At 37.6% G+C, this 19,180-nt stretch overlaps 1 long non-coding RNA gene across 6 annotated transcripts in view; it reads right to left on the minus strand.

Annotated features, from left to right (window-relative positions):
• The window catches only part of LOC122063931, a 12,587-nt gene extending 2,146 nt beyond the window's left edge, over positions 1 to 10,441 (minus strand). The window contains exons 1-5 of one of the 6 annotated variants that reach the window (XR_006135525.1): positions 10,139 to 10,441; positions 9,468 to 9,812; positions 6,193 to 8,285; positions 590 to 661; positions 422 to 488 (exon numbers count right to left, since the gene is read on the minus strand). This is a non-coding gene — a long non-coding RNA (uncharacterized LOC122063931). The remainder of the gene's footprint in view (positions 1 to 421; positions 489 to 589; positions 662 to 6,192; positions 8,286 to 9,467; positions 9,813 to 10,138) is intronic. The other 5 variants (XR_006135521.1, XR_006135524.1, XR_006135523.1 and 2 more) reach the window with 5 other exon arrangements.
• Positions 10,442 to 19,180: the final 8,739 nt, after the last annotated feature.

Below are 19,180 nucleotides of genomic sequence, written 5' to 3' on the forward strand. Positions count from 1 at the left end.
AAACAAGAATAAAAAAAAGAAAAAGAACTTGGTGAAAATGGTAAACACATGCACCCTCCACAACCCACACACATGAAGAGTCATTGTGGGAAAAAAAAAATGCAAATATCTACAAGAAGCAGGCATAGTTTATTGGATTAGATTTGCTTCTGATTGTATAAGTTTAATTCCAGACTCAATTAACTGCCTAAAACTAGATAGATTGTTGATAACTGTAACAACTGCTTATCCCAAAAACTCGAGTTGTTAAGGGGCCACAACAATGTATATCAACACACAACATCACCTCCCGCATGTGTAGGCCCCCCTCTCCCCCCCCCCCCCGCAACACACACACACACACACACGACTCTGCACGTGATACCATCATGTGGCACTAAGTGGGCACAACAACACACAAGCACAAACCTCTCGCACTTACCAGGGATCAAACACCCAACCTCCTAGCTCTGTTACCATGTTACAACAGCTTATCCCAAAAGCTCGAGCTGTTAAGTAAGGACCACACCAATGTATATCAACACATAACAACAATAACAATATAATGACAGATTCAATTAACAAGTAAGGTTCATATAAACAAACTCACTCTTTGTAAAGGGTTAGACCTCCTCATGTATGCCTCTGTTGCCGAGAGATACATGTCTTCCTTCCAGAATTTCTGAAAAGTGAAAGCAGATTATATTTTAATGCAATAATCACTTTCTGTAAAATGGTATTGTTAAAACCTTGAACTAAAAATAGATACATATGGTTGATGTAAATCAAGAGAGGTTCCAGCACAAGTATTTCACGCCAGAACAAGCCCAAATCCAAGTCCAACGGATTAAGTTAGTAGCCTAATTAATGGGTTTTGTGGGCCATACAAATTTAACTAGTTAGTTACATCTAGACCTCTAAAGGTGTGAAGTCTTGGAGATATCAATAGGTTTTGGGGATCTCAACAGGTTAGTTCCATTGTTAGTTATGAAAGACCTTGAAAATGTAAGGTTCATTAAGTATCTTGGAAAGAGTCCCGATGTAAGTCCTTGGAAATGTGAAGGCCACTGATTTTAGGAGAAAGTCCCCATAAGTCTAGAAATCTCTAACCCTCTCTATAAAAGGAGCTGCTTGTAAGCATCTTGAAAGAAAAATAAATAAAGAATTTGAATGAAATTAAGCTTATACAATTCTTCTATGAGAAACAGAGCTGCAATGAGATTCTGTTCCTAGTGAGATGCTAGGGTGGTTGGTGAGATACTAGCTTAGGCTTGGGGTGAGACTCTTCAAGTCATATATTTCTTCTTCCATCTTATTTCCTCTATTCTGTCCATGCAACTATTGAAGTTGTTCGGTTGTTCTATCATTAATTTCAAGGTTAAAGATATACACTGTTGTGCATCATCTATTATCCAAACCTGAAGTTTCTCTTACATCTGATCACTTTTGGGTGCTGAAATCATGTTGTCACAGACTGTTTTGAAACTTATTTTAAGGATAGACCAGTCTCCATTAAAGGTAAGATCAATATAGTCTTGGATTTATGAAGCATGATAAACATTTTTATGAGCTACTGTAGCATAACTGGTTTTGAACTTGTGAAACATAAATTTTGGGAATACAATTTCACATTCCACCCATAAAAATGTTTTTTGGTTCTGCTTTCAACCAAGACCTGAACCTTGGACATCAAGGTTGAACAAATGATAAACAAACCATTGAGAATACCAAGAGGCTGGTTAAAAAAGTTCAATTCAGATAGAGTTGGACCAGATATTGACCCAAACTTCATTTCAACAAAAAATCAACCTAAAACCTTTGCCATCCTGCCACTTGTTAATCCTTAACCTCAACCCCTGCACATTCTTCATTATGCATTCAAATTGTGGGAGTTAGGTGTACTGTCACTATTGTCCTACATCAGGACAACAAAACCCCGAAAGGAATATTCCTCAACCATTCCATCTCTCAGGCCAGCAAATTTCTGTAGCTCAAGCGATACAAGACACGTATGCAACTCAGATTCCAATTGTTCCAAAGAACTGGAGAAGTTTAAGAACTAAATCTTCACCTGAAGAAGTAATGTTTGGATCTTATTTTGAACCACCACAAAGGTTCAAATTCAGAAATATAGTTCTGATACCAAAACAACACATTTCCAGCATACTCAAGTGCATACTAAAGCAATTCCATCATGCGTTAATTGCAACATCCATGAAGGAAATGAATCCACCAGTAAAGAATCTTTGCATTAACACTTTGATTACAGGAATCAAATACGCAACTCAACTCAGCCTTGGCCAAACTAAATGGGGTCGGCAAGGTGGATCCTTTTTCTCCAATCAGCTCCATTGAAAGCTATACTTGTTACTAGTCCTAACCAATGCATGTCTTCCTCACCACTTCTCCTAGAGTTATTTTAGGCCTACCCCTGACTCTTTTTAACTCCTTCAACTAGAATCAAATCATCCCTCTATATGAAGCACTCAAAGTCCTCCATTGCACATGTCCATGTGATGCAGAATTGACAACCTACCAAATCTGCCTCACCAAATCTGAAGGAGGCCTTGGCTTGAGAAGGATTAAAGAGGTCAATTCTGTGGGAATCCTCAAAGCTCGTCTGGAAAATTGTTTCCAAGCATAAAAGTATCTGGGTTGATTGGGTCTTTTCCTCCCCCCTTAAGCTCAATTCTCTTTCGTCCGCCCCCATCCCCTCGGATGCCTCTTGGATCTGGAGAAAACTTCTTCATCTCCAGCCCTCTTCTCAGAATGCCATTGCCTTTTCCATTGGCAAAGGTCGGTTGACTTCCCTCTGGCTGGATCCTTGGCACCCCTCAAGGATTCTCCACTCCCTGGTTACCCCCAGAGTCATCTACTCTTCGGGTTAGGTAGAAATGCTCATCTTGATTCCATCATCTCTTCCAATGGTTGGTCCCCCTCTTCTCCCCCTCCTCTTGCGGATCTCTGGTCCACCCCCTTGCCTCTCCCCCTGGGCCACCGGGGAAGGGAAGATTAATGTATCTGGCTCCCCTCCATCTCTGGGATGTTTTCTTCTGCTTCTGCTTGGGATTTCGTTAGATCCACTGGTCCAGTTGCCCCTTGGCACCACATCATTTGGTTCAAAGGCCACATTCCCCGCCATAGTTTCACGGCTTGGCGCACTATCTCTAACTGCTAAAAGATAACCTAGAGGGGGGTGAATAGGTTATGCTAGAGAAATTTAAACATTTTCGATTAATGGTTCCCAAATGTGATTGTAAATTAAAACTTGCGGAATAATAAGATAGACATAATCACACAACACCAAGGTTTATAGTGATTCGACTCAACTTGAGTCTAGTCCACTCCCTACAAGTTCCACTTATAAGGTATTCCACTAGCTCTTCCCTTTCAGTACAGTAGGTAGGGAGGAAAACCTTTACAATCTTTTAAGGGTAATAGTATCCGTACAATCCCCTTTACAGGTAGAGAGACACCTTACAATCTCCTTTAAAGTAGAGAGGCACCTTACAATCTCTATTAAGTTAAGGTAAAGACACACCTTACAATCTCTTTTACAGGTAGAGAAGCACCTTTACAATCTAATTAGGACAAGAGAATCCTACACTAGCCTAAGTATAGTCTAGACAAGTGTAAAAAAGAGAAGTGGAATAAAGTTTTGAGTTACTCGTGCGATGCGTGTATGAAATGCAATGATATATAAAAATGCACCTTGTTGTCTTCTCAATGCTTGTAGAATGCCAAATAATGGAGAAGACTTGCGTAGAGATAGTTGAGTTCTTCTTTGAAGATATGCTCAAATAGCAAGACTATAACTCAAACATATAACTTTCTTTTCTTCACTCTAATCCCCTAATAAATGCACTTGGATGTGTAGTATTCAATGTTCTTGAGGTTTTTAAAACACTGCCCAAGTGTGGGTATTTATAGGTAGAGACTAGGCTTAAGTAGGGTGACAAAATCACCCAATTTGGAAGGAGAATAATTTCTAACGGATAGAAATTTTCTCAACCGGCAATTGCCTCTTCCAAGTCCAGTTGTGCAAAAGTAGCCGCTAGACTCAAAATATAGCCGTTATATAGCCGTTGGGGGTGTTTAGAGGTGAACCGGTATTGATCCGACAAACCGGTTCAATTGCCGGTTAAATCCAAAAGTTTCCGGTTCCATCCGATAGTTGCCGGATGGTCTCTATCACCATTCTTTGATGGAAAACAGATCACAGAGAACAAGCGGCAGTTGCCGATTGGTCTCTGTTTATATTGACCAGTCGTCAGTATTTTGACCATAACTTTTCAGTTCGACCTTGGATTGACCTAAAATCAGTTGCATTGGAATCGTGACTCGATTTCCTACAACTTCCATGAAGGGTTCATATCTTGATACGAACTTTAAGGTTACCCAAAATGCCCTGTAGTCAGATCAATGTGGTTTTCACAGAATTTCACTGAAACATATTTTTCTTAATATGTTTCTGACCACTTAGGGACTTTTATACTTGGTCAAGGTATGTCCTAAGGTCATTCTAGTATGATGTTATGCAATGCATGATGTGCGTGCACATATACATGAAAGTTTATAGATTACATATAAATAACTATTCTATCCTAGAGGTCTTCTTCTCTACTTGAACCTTAAAATCTTTATCTTGACTTCTACTCTTGGCACTTCTTCCATTCTTCTTGTTTGCAATTCCATGAATTTGAGCTTCATGTCTTAACATCTTGAAGCTTGAATTCTTCTAATACCTTCTTCAAGCATTGATCCAAGCTTGTTGATATTCCTCATTTGATGACTTCAATCTTCATTTCTTTGTTTCATTCATCAAATTCGATATTTGATATGAATTCTCTACAAAACAATACTTGAAGGCAAATTGTGAAATACCTTCATATGTTTGTTATCATCAAAACCAACTATAGGAGTGTGGGCATATCCCTAACAACTATCTCCCCACGCAGTCCTTCCCCATCCATTATCACATTAATGTCTCCCCCTTTTGTTGTCTTTTTCAGAGTGATTCTGAGGACACCGACCACCTCTTTTTCTCCTGCTCCCTATCCTCCTCTGTCAAGAAGAGAGTCCTCCGCAACTGTTGGCCGTCTAGAAGGCATATTTTACCATTTGAAAGGGAATGGATCTAGATTGATATGATTTTTGTAGGCTCATCTATTTGTGACACATCAGGCAAGTTAGCTTTCTGGGCGACCATCAATCACCTCTGGATGGAGCGGAACATTTGCAGATGGACTTCCAACTCTCGCTCCTATGATCAGATTTGGAAAACCATCTATTTTGATGTTAACTCCAAACTTAGATCTCTCTGCCACCGTACTTTATCTTACACCCCAAGGAATAGGCTTATTGTTGGTTCCTGGGGCCTCTCGACTGATATTATCTCCCCCCTCCTTAGTTTGATGTTCTCCCTTTCACCTTTGCTTTAGGTGCTGTTCTACTTGGAGCTCCCCTTTAGTTTGGTTTTTGTTTTGTTCCGGCTAGCCTTCCCTGTAAGGTTTTAGCCTTGTTCACCCCCCTTTCCTTTGTATATTCTTTTCTCTCTTGGTAATGAATTAATTTATTCATTAAAAAAAAAAAAAAAAGGACCTACCAGTGTAGGAACTAGGAAATCCAAAAAATCAGTCCTAGTGTGGCTTAGTCTATTTTAAAGGCATGGGTCCATTTTGTTTTAATTTTAATCTATTTATTTTCGGTTTTAAGTGCTTTTAAGTCGGTCCCAATTGAACGGGTGACTCAGTTGGTCCAAATTAAGTTAGATATTTTATTTATTCTCTTAATTTAAGTTGGGTCCACCTCCTCTTAAAGGCTATTTAGACTTAAAGGAGGACCGAACAAGTTATAGGAGTCGGCTAGGGGGTTTCGCAGCTTGATTCCAACTCTACTTGTTAAAGTTATGTAAATAAAGGACCGGGGGGGTCATTCCCTGTGATAGGTTGCTTATTAATTGTCTAATTCAATTAGACTATATTTAGGTGTTGAAATGTTTGGAGCTCAACCAAAAAAGAAATGTTTGGAGTTTACTAGGTTTCTATTTTTGACTTTTTATATAAGGATGCAACCCCCTAAGCAGATTAGACAATTGAATTGAATTTTATTTGTTCAAGTGTGTGGGCTATGGGCTCTTTCCCTACCCCTCTCTTCTCTTTTCTTCCTACAATACTATTCACGGTATTTTTACAGTCCCAGAACAGCCAGTACCTCCTCTCTTTCTTCTCTTCTTTTCTCTTCAATGTTTCTTCTACTATCAATTCACTCATGTGCTGAACTGCAGAACCAGGAAGTTAGACTCCATCGATTGGTAATCTCTGCTACATCATCCCACATTCTATATTAGTTCAGATCGGTTCACCACCTATCCTTGGGCCTGTGAGAGAAGAATAATAACCAATGAAATTGGTAACATGCTTCACTTTCCATCCTATTGTGCTCCATGTATTTATTTTGCTAATCAGTATTCAATGCAACACAACTGGATGGTCTATAATAAACTAGAAGAGCTATGGGTACAAGGGCCTCCTAATGCAGAAGTAATGTAATACTGATTTAAAAGGTTAAAACGTACCAAAACATGAACGAAAACAGAGAGATACAGAAGCAGTTTTTGAACGAAAAATCATAGAACAAAATCAAGCAACCAGAAGGACCTCATATTCAGGTCGAGATCTTTTATTAGTGAACGAAAACCTTGCTGAAAGTTCAGAAGGATCCAATGGTTGGATTCAGAATATAATAGGAAATCCTAGTTAGACTAGGAGAAGGGAAAATCAGTCAAAATATAATTCCGATCAATGAAAAGATCACAGAACTAGGATAACCAACAGAATATCAATATCAGAATAAACAAACTAGCAGAAAAGGCAAATAGGGTTCAGGAATAAGCCCAAGAAAAAACTCCCACTTGAATTGGGACTCCATTAATGACTTGAGTACTTGACAGAATCTGAAATTGAAAACAGATTCTGAATTCTGACACAATCGATTAGACAGTTCTGTGAACAGAATAGTTGTCAACTACAGATTTCACCTTCAAATCAACAATTCTTAGAAAATATAGGACTGAAGTTTGCAGGCATTTTAATGGCAGGAATGCAGAGAATGGGAAACAGAACAGTTCCCTGAGAAGAATTAGAGAGAACAATGCACCCGGGCTTTCCGCTGCAAGGTGCTTGGATGGATCAAACACAAAGTGAGACCTTCACAAGTGAAGAGCATTCAGGAGAAAAAGGAGGGGATGGTAATTCCTCCAGTACCACAGTAGAGCCAACTTCACGAGAATTGTAAGTGTTTTGCACAAAAAGCACTATCTTCGAAGCCCTAGTAACAGCCAAACTTTCTGTCTTACTCTCAGGAAGAAGTTGCCCTGGGGAATTGGAATTAATTCCTGAAGATATGGAGCTGGTACCAGTTGTGCCTGAAATGAGCATTAACGGGCTCAGATCAATCCTATTGCTGTCCAAAACCTGATGATCAGGGGATAAGGGAGTTGGAGCTGCTGGGTCAGGCGCCTGGTCAGAACAAGGACGCAGACAATTAACATCCTCAGCAGCAGTGTCGATCATGTTCCTAGCAACTTCTGGAGGTGCTGGCGTGGCAAGATCATGTTCAGCGGATGGTAATGGGAATAGGGATTTCTTCACCATCTCCCGATAAGGTGAGCGTTGAACCATCTCCCGTCGAGCCGAACGTTGTACTATGTCCCGACTATTACCCGAAGAACGTCGAAAATTCATGATTTGCCTCATTCGGGGAACAGTTCTTTGACGAAAACACGGATCAGGCCTTAGTAGAGCCCGAATGAAACCCTCAAGAAACTCCTCCCGATCATGTCCACATGCAAAAGAATCCATGGTTTCAGCGCAGAATAGGCGACTTTCAAGAGAAAGGATGATTGCCTTTGCAACAAGCTTCATTTGAATTGCAGCCACGTGGCGAGTTGTAGGGCTACCGATTCTTAACCAGTCACCAAAAAAAGTGCCTAGACAAGGATCTCACAGTTCTGGTGAGAGTTTTAGGGACACCGGCGAGCGAAAGCCTCGGCTCAAATAGAGTTGTAGTCCGCACGACCGGGAGTCATGACCAATTATCCCGCAATAGAAGCAGAAGAGCGGCAGTTTCGCAAATGCAAATTCCGGCCAAATTGTATCTAAACCTGACCTGATAAATGTCATTCCCATGCGGCGAGGGAGATCAACTCGAAGATAAACCCTTATGGCTAAAGCTCTTGTAAACTCCTTCAAGGTTTCTGGTAGCCGAGCTTTACGAAAGATCCCAATATTTACAGCTTTCTTCTTCTGAGCAATATCATCAGTATGAAGGAAGAAAGGTAAGTTGTAAATGTTGACCCAAATATCGTAAGTATCAAACTGCAGAGATTGAGGTTGAATTGCGGCAGATCATGGCAGAAAGATGATAAAGACAACCTTTAACGGTCCAAGGGCCATTAGACTAAGGATGTGAATTTGAAATCGACATTATCGTAAAACCGTTTAGCAAATGGTTCAGCTATGATTTCAAATTTCAAACCGATTAGTTAAAGGGTTGAAACCAAACCGTGCTGTTTAACCTATGGTTTCAAATCAAACCATTCAAACCATCCAAATTGATCTGATTAAACCGTTTAAAGATTAAATAAGATGATTATAAAATATCATTAGTATCTCTTTTGATTCAAATATTGAGTATTAAAAACTGCAAGTAATTATAGAGGTAATTTGCTCATTATTTGAAATACCGATTAAATTAATCCAAGTTGAATGTATACTAATAAAAATATAATTTTTGATTATATCATAACATATTAAATATATATTTTTTCATATAATAACACATTATTTATGGGGGAGAAAAAGAAAATCCATGTTGTAAACATTCCTTCCTGATTTGTTAGATTCGCTTGAGAATATTTTTTATCAAAATATTTTCTTTTACTTAGTTGTTTGATTGTTTTAACAAACATATAATAGTTTGCATTTCATATTCTCAAGATTGAATCGTTTATCACCAAAAGTAAATTATAGTAAACATGCGAATATACTAACAAATCGGGATCAAAATCCTCTGTTTTTCTCATCCATGTTTTTTCTTGTTTTGCGTTTTTCCTTGTTTTGCTACCTGCAGAACGCGACACGTGGACAACAAGAAGACCAATGATCAAGATTGGGTGAAGATTATTACATCCGGTGCGTTGATCTTAAAGTTGTCCACGTGTCGCGTTCTGCAGGTAACAAAACAAGAAAAAACAGAGATGAGAAAAACAGAGGATTATTTTCCAACAAACCGATTACTAATCGTTTAAAAACCGTATAGAATAAACCGAAACCGTTTAAAACCGTGAAACCGAAACCGTTTAAAAACCGTAGAAACTACAACCGTTTATTAAATGGTTATGATTCCAGAAAATGCAACCGTTTAGTAAATGGTGCGGTTATGATTTCAACCAAAATATATGTGAATCAAATTGAATCGAACCGAACCGTTTAAACCGAATCTGAACCGATTAACACCACATCGCATTCTCCATTTTACTGGTATTATCCAACTGGAAGAGGAAAAGGTCCCTCTCTAAAGCTCTGACTTCCAGATCTCGGTGAAGGTCCCAGGCTATAGAGAGAGCCTTGGATATGGTGACTGCAGAAATGCGTTTTGTTGTGAAAATCTTGCCAACCAAAACATAATTCCAGCGAACAAGACCTGAGATCGTGTGATGATCTTCAATTGAAAGATTCAGATCTTCCACCTTGATTTCAGGCATCGATTCATAGCATTCGGCTTCCATTCCTTCCGGCGGAGGTTCAGCCATGGGAGAGATCAAACCAGATCTGAAAACAGAAAACACCACACAGAAAATGGACAAGTTAAAGCTTAGAAAGAAAACAATAAGAATGAAGATTTAACTAATCAAAACGAAAGGAACTGGAGAGAAAAACTAAAAAACAAAAGCAAGAAAACAGAGAAACAAAGACAGATAAAAGATAAAAAAGAAACGGTGGAAAGGAGCAGGCGAAGAAAATTAAATCAAAACCTACAAAATCATCTACAAAGAAACCTACAAAGAACGCCTAAAGCATTACAAAAAGCCATAAAGCAACCTCGATCTAAAAAATATAAAACGGACAAATCGAAGCTCGCAAGCAGGAGGACACACCAAAGCGCAAGATTTCAGTAGAAATGTGAAGCCTCACATTGGAGGATGCCTCTAAGCAGCGCTCGCTTCACCAGACCCCTCTCGGGAAGGAGATTCCAAGCGAACTGTTGCAATGGAGGAAAAAACGGAGCCCTAAACGAGGGAAAGAAACCTTGAGAAAACAAGGAGATGCTAAAGACAAACCCAACTGTCAATAATCCGTTTTTAAGAACGTAGTAACGCAAGAATTAAGGAAAATGTTTTGTGGGCTATCAGGGGAGGGTACGCAAGCGTCCTCTATCTCTCTGTCTCTTTTCTCTTAACAGGGCATGACCTTAACTTACGGAAGTCTACTATCAGCTTTAGCCCTAGCACCAACCCCGGTATTAGAAGTGAGATATGTAGAATTTTTGGCCTTTTTGAGGTTAATGATCTTGGTAAATATTTGGGGACTCCCACTCAATTTGGTAGGACAAAAAAAAGCTGTATAGTTATCAATCTTTATCACTACCACTAGCCCTGGTATTAGGAGTGAGATATGCATAATTTTTTGCGTCGGTTTCGGTCACTTCCAAACTCACACCGAAACCGGTGGAACCGGACCGAAACCGCACCGACCCGGACCGTTGACACCCCTAGTCTCAAGTCAAACTTGGTTGGATAGAAAAGCTCTTTATAATTTTTGGCTGGAAAGGAAATTTTAATCTCCTAATTTATGCTCTGTCCATGTTTTTAATCACAATTTCCATTTGATCTGATTTATCTAAGGTAGTGAATCAGTTTTTTCGGAAAGATAGTGAGGACAAAGGTATTTTTTGGACTAAGTGGATTCATCTTTCAATGACAACAACAATAACAACACAACATTTTCTCAATTAAATGAGGTTGGTTACATGGATTTGTGCAAGAAAAAGATAAAACGTAAAAGAGAGATCGAGAGGTGATCAAAAAAAGAAATAAGGCAATGCAACACCTCCAGGTCATCCCACTTAAACGCAATCCGCCACATGAATCTTTTGCCTTCCAAATAGCTCTGTTTGATGTCAAACTAGGGTCAAGACCTAGCTTTTGTATATCTTTCCTTTTCAACTTATCAATAGTCATAGACTCATATTAGGCCTGCCCCTAGTTCTTCTAGTTCCTTCTAGTTGGATTTGATCATCCTCTATACTGGAGCATTCATAGGCCTCCTTTGAACATGGCTATACCACCTTAAGCGGCATTCTCAGAGTTTGTCCTGAATCAGAGCCACTTCCAACTCAGCTTTTACCTTGTCATTACTCACTATATCTCTCCTAGTTTTTTTGCACATCTACCACAACATCCGCATCTCTGTTACACTCACTTATCTATATTACACTTCTTGACTACCCAACATTCCACCCCCATACAAACATAATCAATCTTACGACCATCATGTAAAATTTTCCTTTAAGCTTTAGGGGAATGCGTCAATCACATAACACTCTAGATGCACTTCTCCACTTCAACCACACTGCTTGAATTTTTTTAGAACCATCATCTATCTCACCATCCTTTCTAATAGTAGACCCCAAATATCTAAAACAATCGCTTTGTGGGATCTCTTGCTCATTAAGATTCACCACATCAGTATCCATCCTTGGGCGACTAAAATTACAAAACATATACTCCGTCTTTGTTCTACTTATTTTAAGAGTTCTTGATTTCAAGATAGATCTCCATAACTCTAACTTATCAATAATCCCTGCCACTGTCTCATCTACTAAAACGATATCATCAACAAAAAAAAGTTAGAAATTTAGGATTTATAGATTCTAGGTGTTTCAATTTTGCCCTATTAGTTCACCAATGTTGGAGTATTTTGTATAATATAAAAAAAAGTTTTGCCCCTGCGGTTGGAGAAGCATTATGAGAGGTAGAGATTTATTTAATCCTGCCACATAATTACCAATAGATTGATCTCATAATTCTTCATGAAAAGCCATATCCATGCCATATTGGTTAGGTATCAGTATCGTTAGTGGCTGATACTGATACAAATCGGCCGATTCGGTATCGATTACTCAAACCGTGAGTCTGAGCCACTCAGAAAACTATTTCCTAATTACAGATACATTTTGGGATCAGCCAAGCTTATCTGGATAAAGCCTTCAGTCCAACTCCTATTAATACTGGATCCTATTATTCTCCGTCTTAACTTTCATGGGCCACTACAATCCTGGTTCAAGGTATTCATATATGTTTTTAGAGGGCCTAGTCGAAATATGGGCCTTGTCAGATGGCAAATTTAATGGGCTAAAGGGCTTGGGCTTCACTCCAAGCCTATAGCCTAGAAATATGACCGTGACCTAAACACCACCAATGAACTAACCCACTCCAATGAGGGGTTTGTTTGACAGTTGACCTAATAGGGAATATCATGTTTATGCCGTTTACTATTAATATTACCCTGATTAATGCAGTTGAACTAAGTCAGGTAAGGCGGGTTATGTCCTCCTTTGTGTTTTTATTTTTTAATTTTTCTATTAATAATATTTTAAGGGTTTCCATGTGTCACAGATAATATTCGGGATTAAAAAGGAAAAAAAATACAGCTGAGCTATCAAAAAAAAAAATCGGTGGAAACCTTAAGGCTTTTATTTGTGAATGTTCATAAAAATTTATGGGAGAGGTTGGACATGCGACCAGTTTTGAGTAATTTATTTCTTAATTTAATTTGTGCTTAGGGTTTGAATTTTGCCACTTCTTTGAACCAAAAAAGAATTGCGCCACTTCAAAATTTAATGTGTGATGTTAAATCTCCTATCATTTGAAGACTTAGTTGTTTCATATGCATTATTGGAATATATTCTGAAGCCAAAAAATATAGAAGGACTGGATTTCATAATGAGTTCTAAATCTAGAGCCTATTCCAAGAATGCAACTAAACACAACCTTAGAATCACTTAGCACTCTCATGACTCAATTTTTTTATTAAATGGAATATTCAAGATAGGCATTGAACATCAATGGAATACAATAATTATACATTTACCCATCTCTCGTATATGTACATAAATAAGCTTAGGGACATAGATCTAGATATACATTATCTGCTTATATTGGTATCTCACTCAAGGGTGTCAATTAGAAACCGAAACCGATATTGAGCTGAATCAAACCAAATTAATTCGGTTCAAATTCGGTTTGAGTATGTGAGTATGCTCCTCGGTTCAATTCGATTTTGATTTCAAGTGTAAGAACCATCGGTTGGAACCGAAATCGAACTGAATTGTCTTAAAACCAAAAAAAAGGAAAAAAAACCCTAGTACAGTAGTATCGTTAAGACTCAAGTGGAATTTTTTCATTATTCAATTTTGAAAATTCAAAAACGTTTTTTGCAAGCTCTTTTTTTTTAGGTGGTAAGTGTTTTTTGCAATCTATCATCACATATTTACATGCTAAGACAATTTTAAAGTTAGCAATGGCCATAAGGCCCATAACTTGAGCCAATTATGGCCTCTGGTCTATCACAATCATGATTCAAAAGTGAAACTGTTTTCATAACTGAAATACAAAATCGAATTAAAATTGCATATTAGAACCGAATTGGAACCAGAATCAAATTGAATCGGCTTGAGTATCTAAATATAGAACCAAATCGGTTCTTGATTCGGTTATGATCCATCTTATCAACATTTGAAATCGAACTAAATAACCAGAACCAAACCAATTGACACCTTTAATCTCACTCTTCAAGTGAATAGTGAATAACGAAACAATATGTTAAATGAACAGGGAAGAGGAATCACAAATTTATTATGGAGAGAGTGGAAAGATCGAAAAGAAAGTACATAGAGACAACATGTACTTTCATTTTCCCATAAACCTAAACACATGTTCCCCCAAAGTCATTAATTTGATCTGTTGAGCTTCCTAAAACACATGCAGATGATGACATCATTGCCTATACAATATTTTGATCCACCTAGGTTTTGGTAATAAAAAAAAAAAATGTACCTTTCCCTGTGGAAGATTCGAAGATTCAAATATCACATAGCAAACCCTACCATTCTACTTTTATTAGCTTCCATGTGACTACAATTCTTCCCAGTACGTAATTGATGAGATTTCAAAGATTCCTACCTAACTTCTCCTCCTCCTGCGTGTATGTGGTACAGCAGGTCCATTGGCTATGATCTTCATGAGAGCATAATCTTATACAGTGATCAAAGGACTCCTCTTCTCCCACAAAGATTCCCATTCATGTACATGTGGCTCTCCCTCTCTCTCTCTCATCAATTCTGAATCAATTGATGGAGATTTGAAGAGGATACGTACTCTGTGAATGTGTATGTGTGTGAAAGACTTATTCAATTCTAAATCAATTGATGGAGATTTGAAGAGGATACGTACTCTGTGTATGTGTGTGAATCAATTGATGAAAGACTTAATCAAAAAATGAGTTATCATCAGCCTTTTCTTGAATCAATTGACGGAGATTTGAAGAGGATACGTACTAGAGAGAGAGAGAGAGAGAGAGAGAGAGAGAGAGAGAGAGAGATATGATCCCTATGTTCCAAAAATGAGTTATCATCAGCCTTTTCTTGATGGTATGCGAGTTAGCCAAATTTAGGTAGATTTTGGGTATATCCACATGGGGTTTGCAATAGCTACCTACCTAGGTTTGGTGCAACAACAAAAAATGAGTAGGGTCTTGTACTCAGATCTTAATGTTACATCATTTAGCTCTTTGGCCTTCGTATTAATAACAATCTTTTTCTTCTTCACCTCACATAAGGTGTTTAGTGTTCTTCATTGTTTTCAGTGAAAGTTGAATAATTCTCATTTAATCCTAATATAATTCGATTGATATGATTATGGGGTCAATATGGACCTATGAAACTAATCAGGCCGAAGGCCTAGATCCCGTTGTTAGTAAAAAAAGAGAGAGAGAGATGAGCTGTATCCGGAAATCTTTTTAATTTTCATGCGACAAAAGTTCAAAAATCATGAGTCAGGAATGGTGACTAGGCTTACACGTGGAATTTATTCCCAATTTTTCCACATGGCTGATCTGGAGGGTCACCTCATCAAACTTAGCATTAGCAAGATTGGTATATATAAGCTGGAGCCGACTTTTATACCTTTTAAGAGAGCTGCATGTGGTAACAATTGAATTCAATCAGTTCAGGCTTTCGATAAGTGTATAATGGATGCCTAACTCCCTCTCTCCGCATGAATTCCTCATGGGATAATAGCTATATAGATAGACCACTTTGACTTCAATGGTTGGAGAAAGGACAAAAGTTATGCTCTAACAAATAAAAAATACCATAGGGGATGAGCTATCATGTTCCCATGTGGAGATTTTTTTTCATGGAACATTGTTGCCACTTAACCCAATAAAAGGCTTAACAAGGTAATTAATTAGTGGTAACATTAGTAATAGATAAATAATCTTGGTATAATTTGATTCATGCGATGTTAATAAATAAACAACAAAATTTAAAAAAAAAATATATATATATATATATATTAATAAATAAACAACAAAATTAATTCTCATACATTTTCATGCCGTCACGTCCTAAAGGTGAAAAGAAACTCTGCAAAGAAAACTCTCTAATTCTGATATAAATATCCATTTAATACAATAACATGTAGGTCATATGACCATGTAAATCAATACAAAGATGTGTGTTTAGGAATACCTGAATCCATATTGGGAGAAAACTATCTCTATGAACACGAATTCTCTTGTGTGTGACGGCCATTGGCCTTATCTACATCTTCTCCTTTCTAAACATTAGGGGTTTTTTTTTATCCTACATTCAATAGGCAAATGATGACAATATATAAAATGATGAAAACAAAGATATTCTTTCCCATTAAAGAATATTAGAATCATGCCTACACATATGCACATGTGATCAATTTTCACTATTGGATTTAACATACTTTTTTTTTTTCTTTTTTTGCTAAGGCTAGTAAATAATATATTAAAGCTCAAATAAAAGGATGTACAGAGATTACATCCGGGTATACCAGATGGATAATAGTGAGGTAAAAACTAATGATTGTAGAATTCCACCTTTGACATAGCTATCAGCAGATAACTACAACCACAAGATTCATTTAAAAGGGTCACATTCGACAGTGCTATTAGCAGCACCTTTTAAAAAAGTGTACACAAGGTAAGGCCCTCAATAACATTCTAAAATCCATCAAGCCAAATGGTAGCGAGGTCTGTCCAGTTTGAATTCAACAGACTTACTTTAACAATAGTCAACATTTCACTAACCCCATTTTCTAAAACAAAACAAGGACTATGCTAACCCAACAGAAAAGAAAACCTTACATCTTCTTCATCAACCAGTTCATGATATGTAGTGGGAGAGGGAGAGGGAGAGGTGTTGGTGTACGATGTCTTGCATTCCGTCGTAGTTTAATCTAGGGGGTACTAATCAGGCCCCTCGATAGAATGGCAATCCTGCTCAAATTTTTTTATTTGAGAGTAGTTTTGTACTTTCTGATATTAGGGTTTTTCGTTATATATTTGTAGCGAGATTTACTTTCTCTATAAGCAATTATGAGTGGTGTGGGGACAAGTTTTGTAACCGTTCTCCATTGATAATGAAGCAAAATCTCATCTCACCAAGGATATAGATAATTTTACCGAATCTTGTAAAACTTGTATGCATTATTTGTTCTTGTTTTTCCATTAACTTCTACATCGCTTCAATAGTTTAAGCAGGTCGGACCACTATGAGTGTTAGCTAGCAAATTGACTACCTCTCCTATATTACCCCAACACCTAATTATGTCCCAATCTTTGGGTTGTGCCTTGTATGCCATACTCCTCCTAGCTAGTGGCAGGGGCACTGTCTTCTGATGCACCTGTAGAAAATTCAAGTCCATTAGAAATCATTTTCAGTCCCAATAATTCCCATTGCCACACCATTACATGCAACAACATGCAGACCATATCATCAATATCCCTGTTGAAAGATAAGCAAACACTAAAAACAGAAAGCTAGATAGACTATCCAGTTTTGTTGCTAAAGCCTAGCCAGCTCTGCAATTTTTGATACTTTGCAATTTTTGATACTTACACATATGCTGCTTTTCAAATCAGCCAATCTATCATCACCTACCACTAAATAGACGCCCCATCCTCACTTGCCTAGTGCCAAGTGTCTATACCCAAAATCAGAAATAAAAGGTCAATGTTGAAGCTACAGGAGTGCATGACATGTGTATAGAGAAAACATGTTGTAGGTGGTCTTAATTTTACTCATTCAATGGTCTCATATCCTGTGTTGACAAGTAATGGTTTAGTGGCTCTCACTGTCATTTTCATTGGCTCCATGTTTCAAGAAATCACAAATGACATTTGTATTGTAATTGTAACAATTAGCTAAAATTTTCAACCAATATCTCACCAATATAGAAAATGTGATTGAGTGCAAGGTCTCTATATCACTTCATTTTTGCTATGACTTTCCTTTTTATTTATTTTTATTTAACTCATTTCATGTCTACATGTATTTACTAACTATTGTAGCAAGCCTTGATAGATGCAAATTTAATTATGGCAAAAAGAATGCAACTCTTGCAAATTAAGTACATGAGGATTGCAATTCTTGATTCTTGCCCCAGTCAATTAGACACCCAAGCCTTTGAATGTGAGGACACCATGTATTGAGCATTATAATTTTAATTGTACTGTTTACCTTAAATTAGGTTTTTCTGATTTATCATGACAAATGGTTGAGTAAGATTAAAATCAGACTTGGCACATATGTAGGCAAGGGTGGACCCTCTTATCAATTGAATTTGGACTCCATGTGATTCGGACCCCATTTGATGAGAAATTAAGGGGAAGCTATATATCCTTGAAAGGGAGGTTAGTGTCCATTGGAAGATACATTTTCTGAGAGAGAGAGTTGACACCATTAAATCCTACAAATGACAGTTGTCCAAAACAAGTACCAACAAGGGATCAACACGTGGACCTATATATGAACCATATTGGACCATCCTATAAAGGAAAAAGGAGAAAGGGAAAGGGTTTGGTTGGAGCATCAACAATTAAACACCAAACATGATGATTGTTAATGGATTGAGGTGATCAAAGGTATAATGAAATCCTATGTGAGAATGAAAAATGTGGATGCAAAGCAAATATGGGAGAGTTTGTGATTACACACACACATATATATGCACATTTGGACCATAAATAATAGTAGGTGGGAGTTTTTGAGCACACACACATTTGGTTTCTTTCTCTTTATACATCCCTGTTGCTTTCTTGCATATATTTTCGACACGTACCACAATGTGGTCACTACTCACTAGTCAAATCACTAGTTATAGGTACATGATGGGACTCATATCTATACTTTAGATCCTCTCAAATTCTTAATTGTGTAATTCTCTTTATGGACGTGATATTTGTACATTTTCAAAATTGAATGATTGTAAAAGTTTAAAGCATTTGAAGATAAAATGGATTTGAATTCCAAAGAACTTCTACAATCATTATAATTTGAGAATATATAGATATCGCGTACACATAGAGAATTAAACCAGAATTGTATGATTAAGAATTGGAAAGGATCTGGATCCCATATCCATCTACATTGTGGAACAAGAGACTGACTAGTCAAACTATTGAAGAGAATCGATGATCTGGGCGTTGGTCAATGTAGAATATATACAAAAACCTTCTTGATTTTAATATTTTGAATTGAGAAAAACAAAATATAAAGCTAACAAGGAGAAAGTTTTTCTTCACCATACAAGGAAGTTCACCAGTGAATCTTAAGATTCACAAACCTCCGTAGGGTTTTCCTTATATTCTCTAATCTAAGCACATATTATTTGATTGGTTTGATTGTGAAAAAGGAGCAACGTAAGCATGACGTGTGGTGGAGAGGACTAACAAACCATGCGTTTCCATTGCATGATTGGAAACTTGAATCTCTTGAAAGCAAAGCCAAAGGAATGATCAGTTTCATCAACTCAACGCTACCAAGCAAAAGGGGGGAGAGGGAGAGGGAGAGGGAGAGGGAGAGGGAGAGGGAGAGGGAGAGGGTG

Source organism: Macadamia integrifolia, unplaced genomic scaffold (assembly GCF_013358625.1).
Source record: "Macadamia integrifolia cultivar HAES 741 unplaced genomic scaffold, SCU_Mint_v3 scaffold1495, whole genome shotgun sequence".
Taxonomy (NCBI): Eukaryota; Viridiplantae; Streptophyta; class Magnoliopsida; order Proteales; family Proteaceae; genus Macadamia; species Macadamia integrifolia.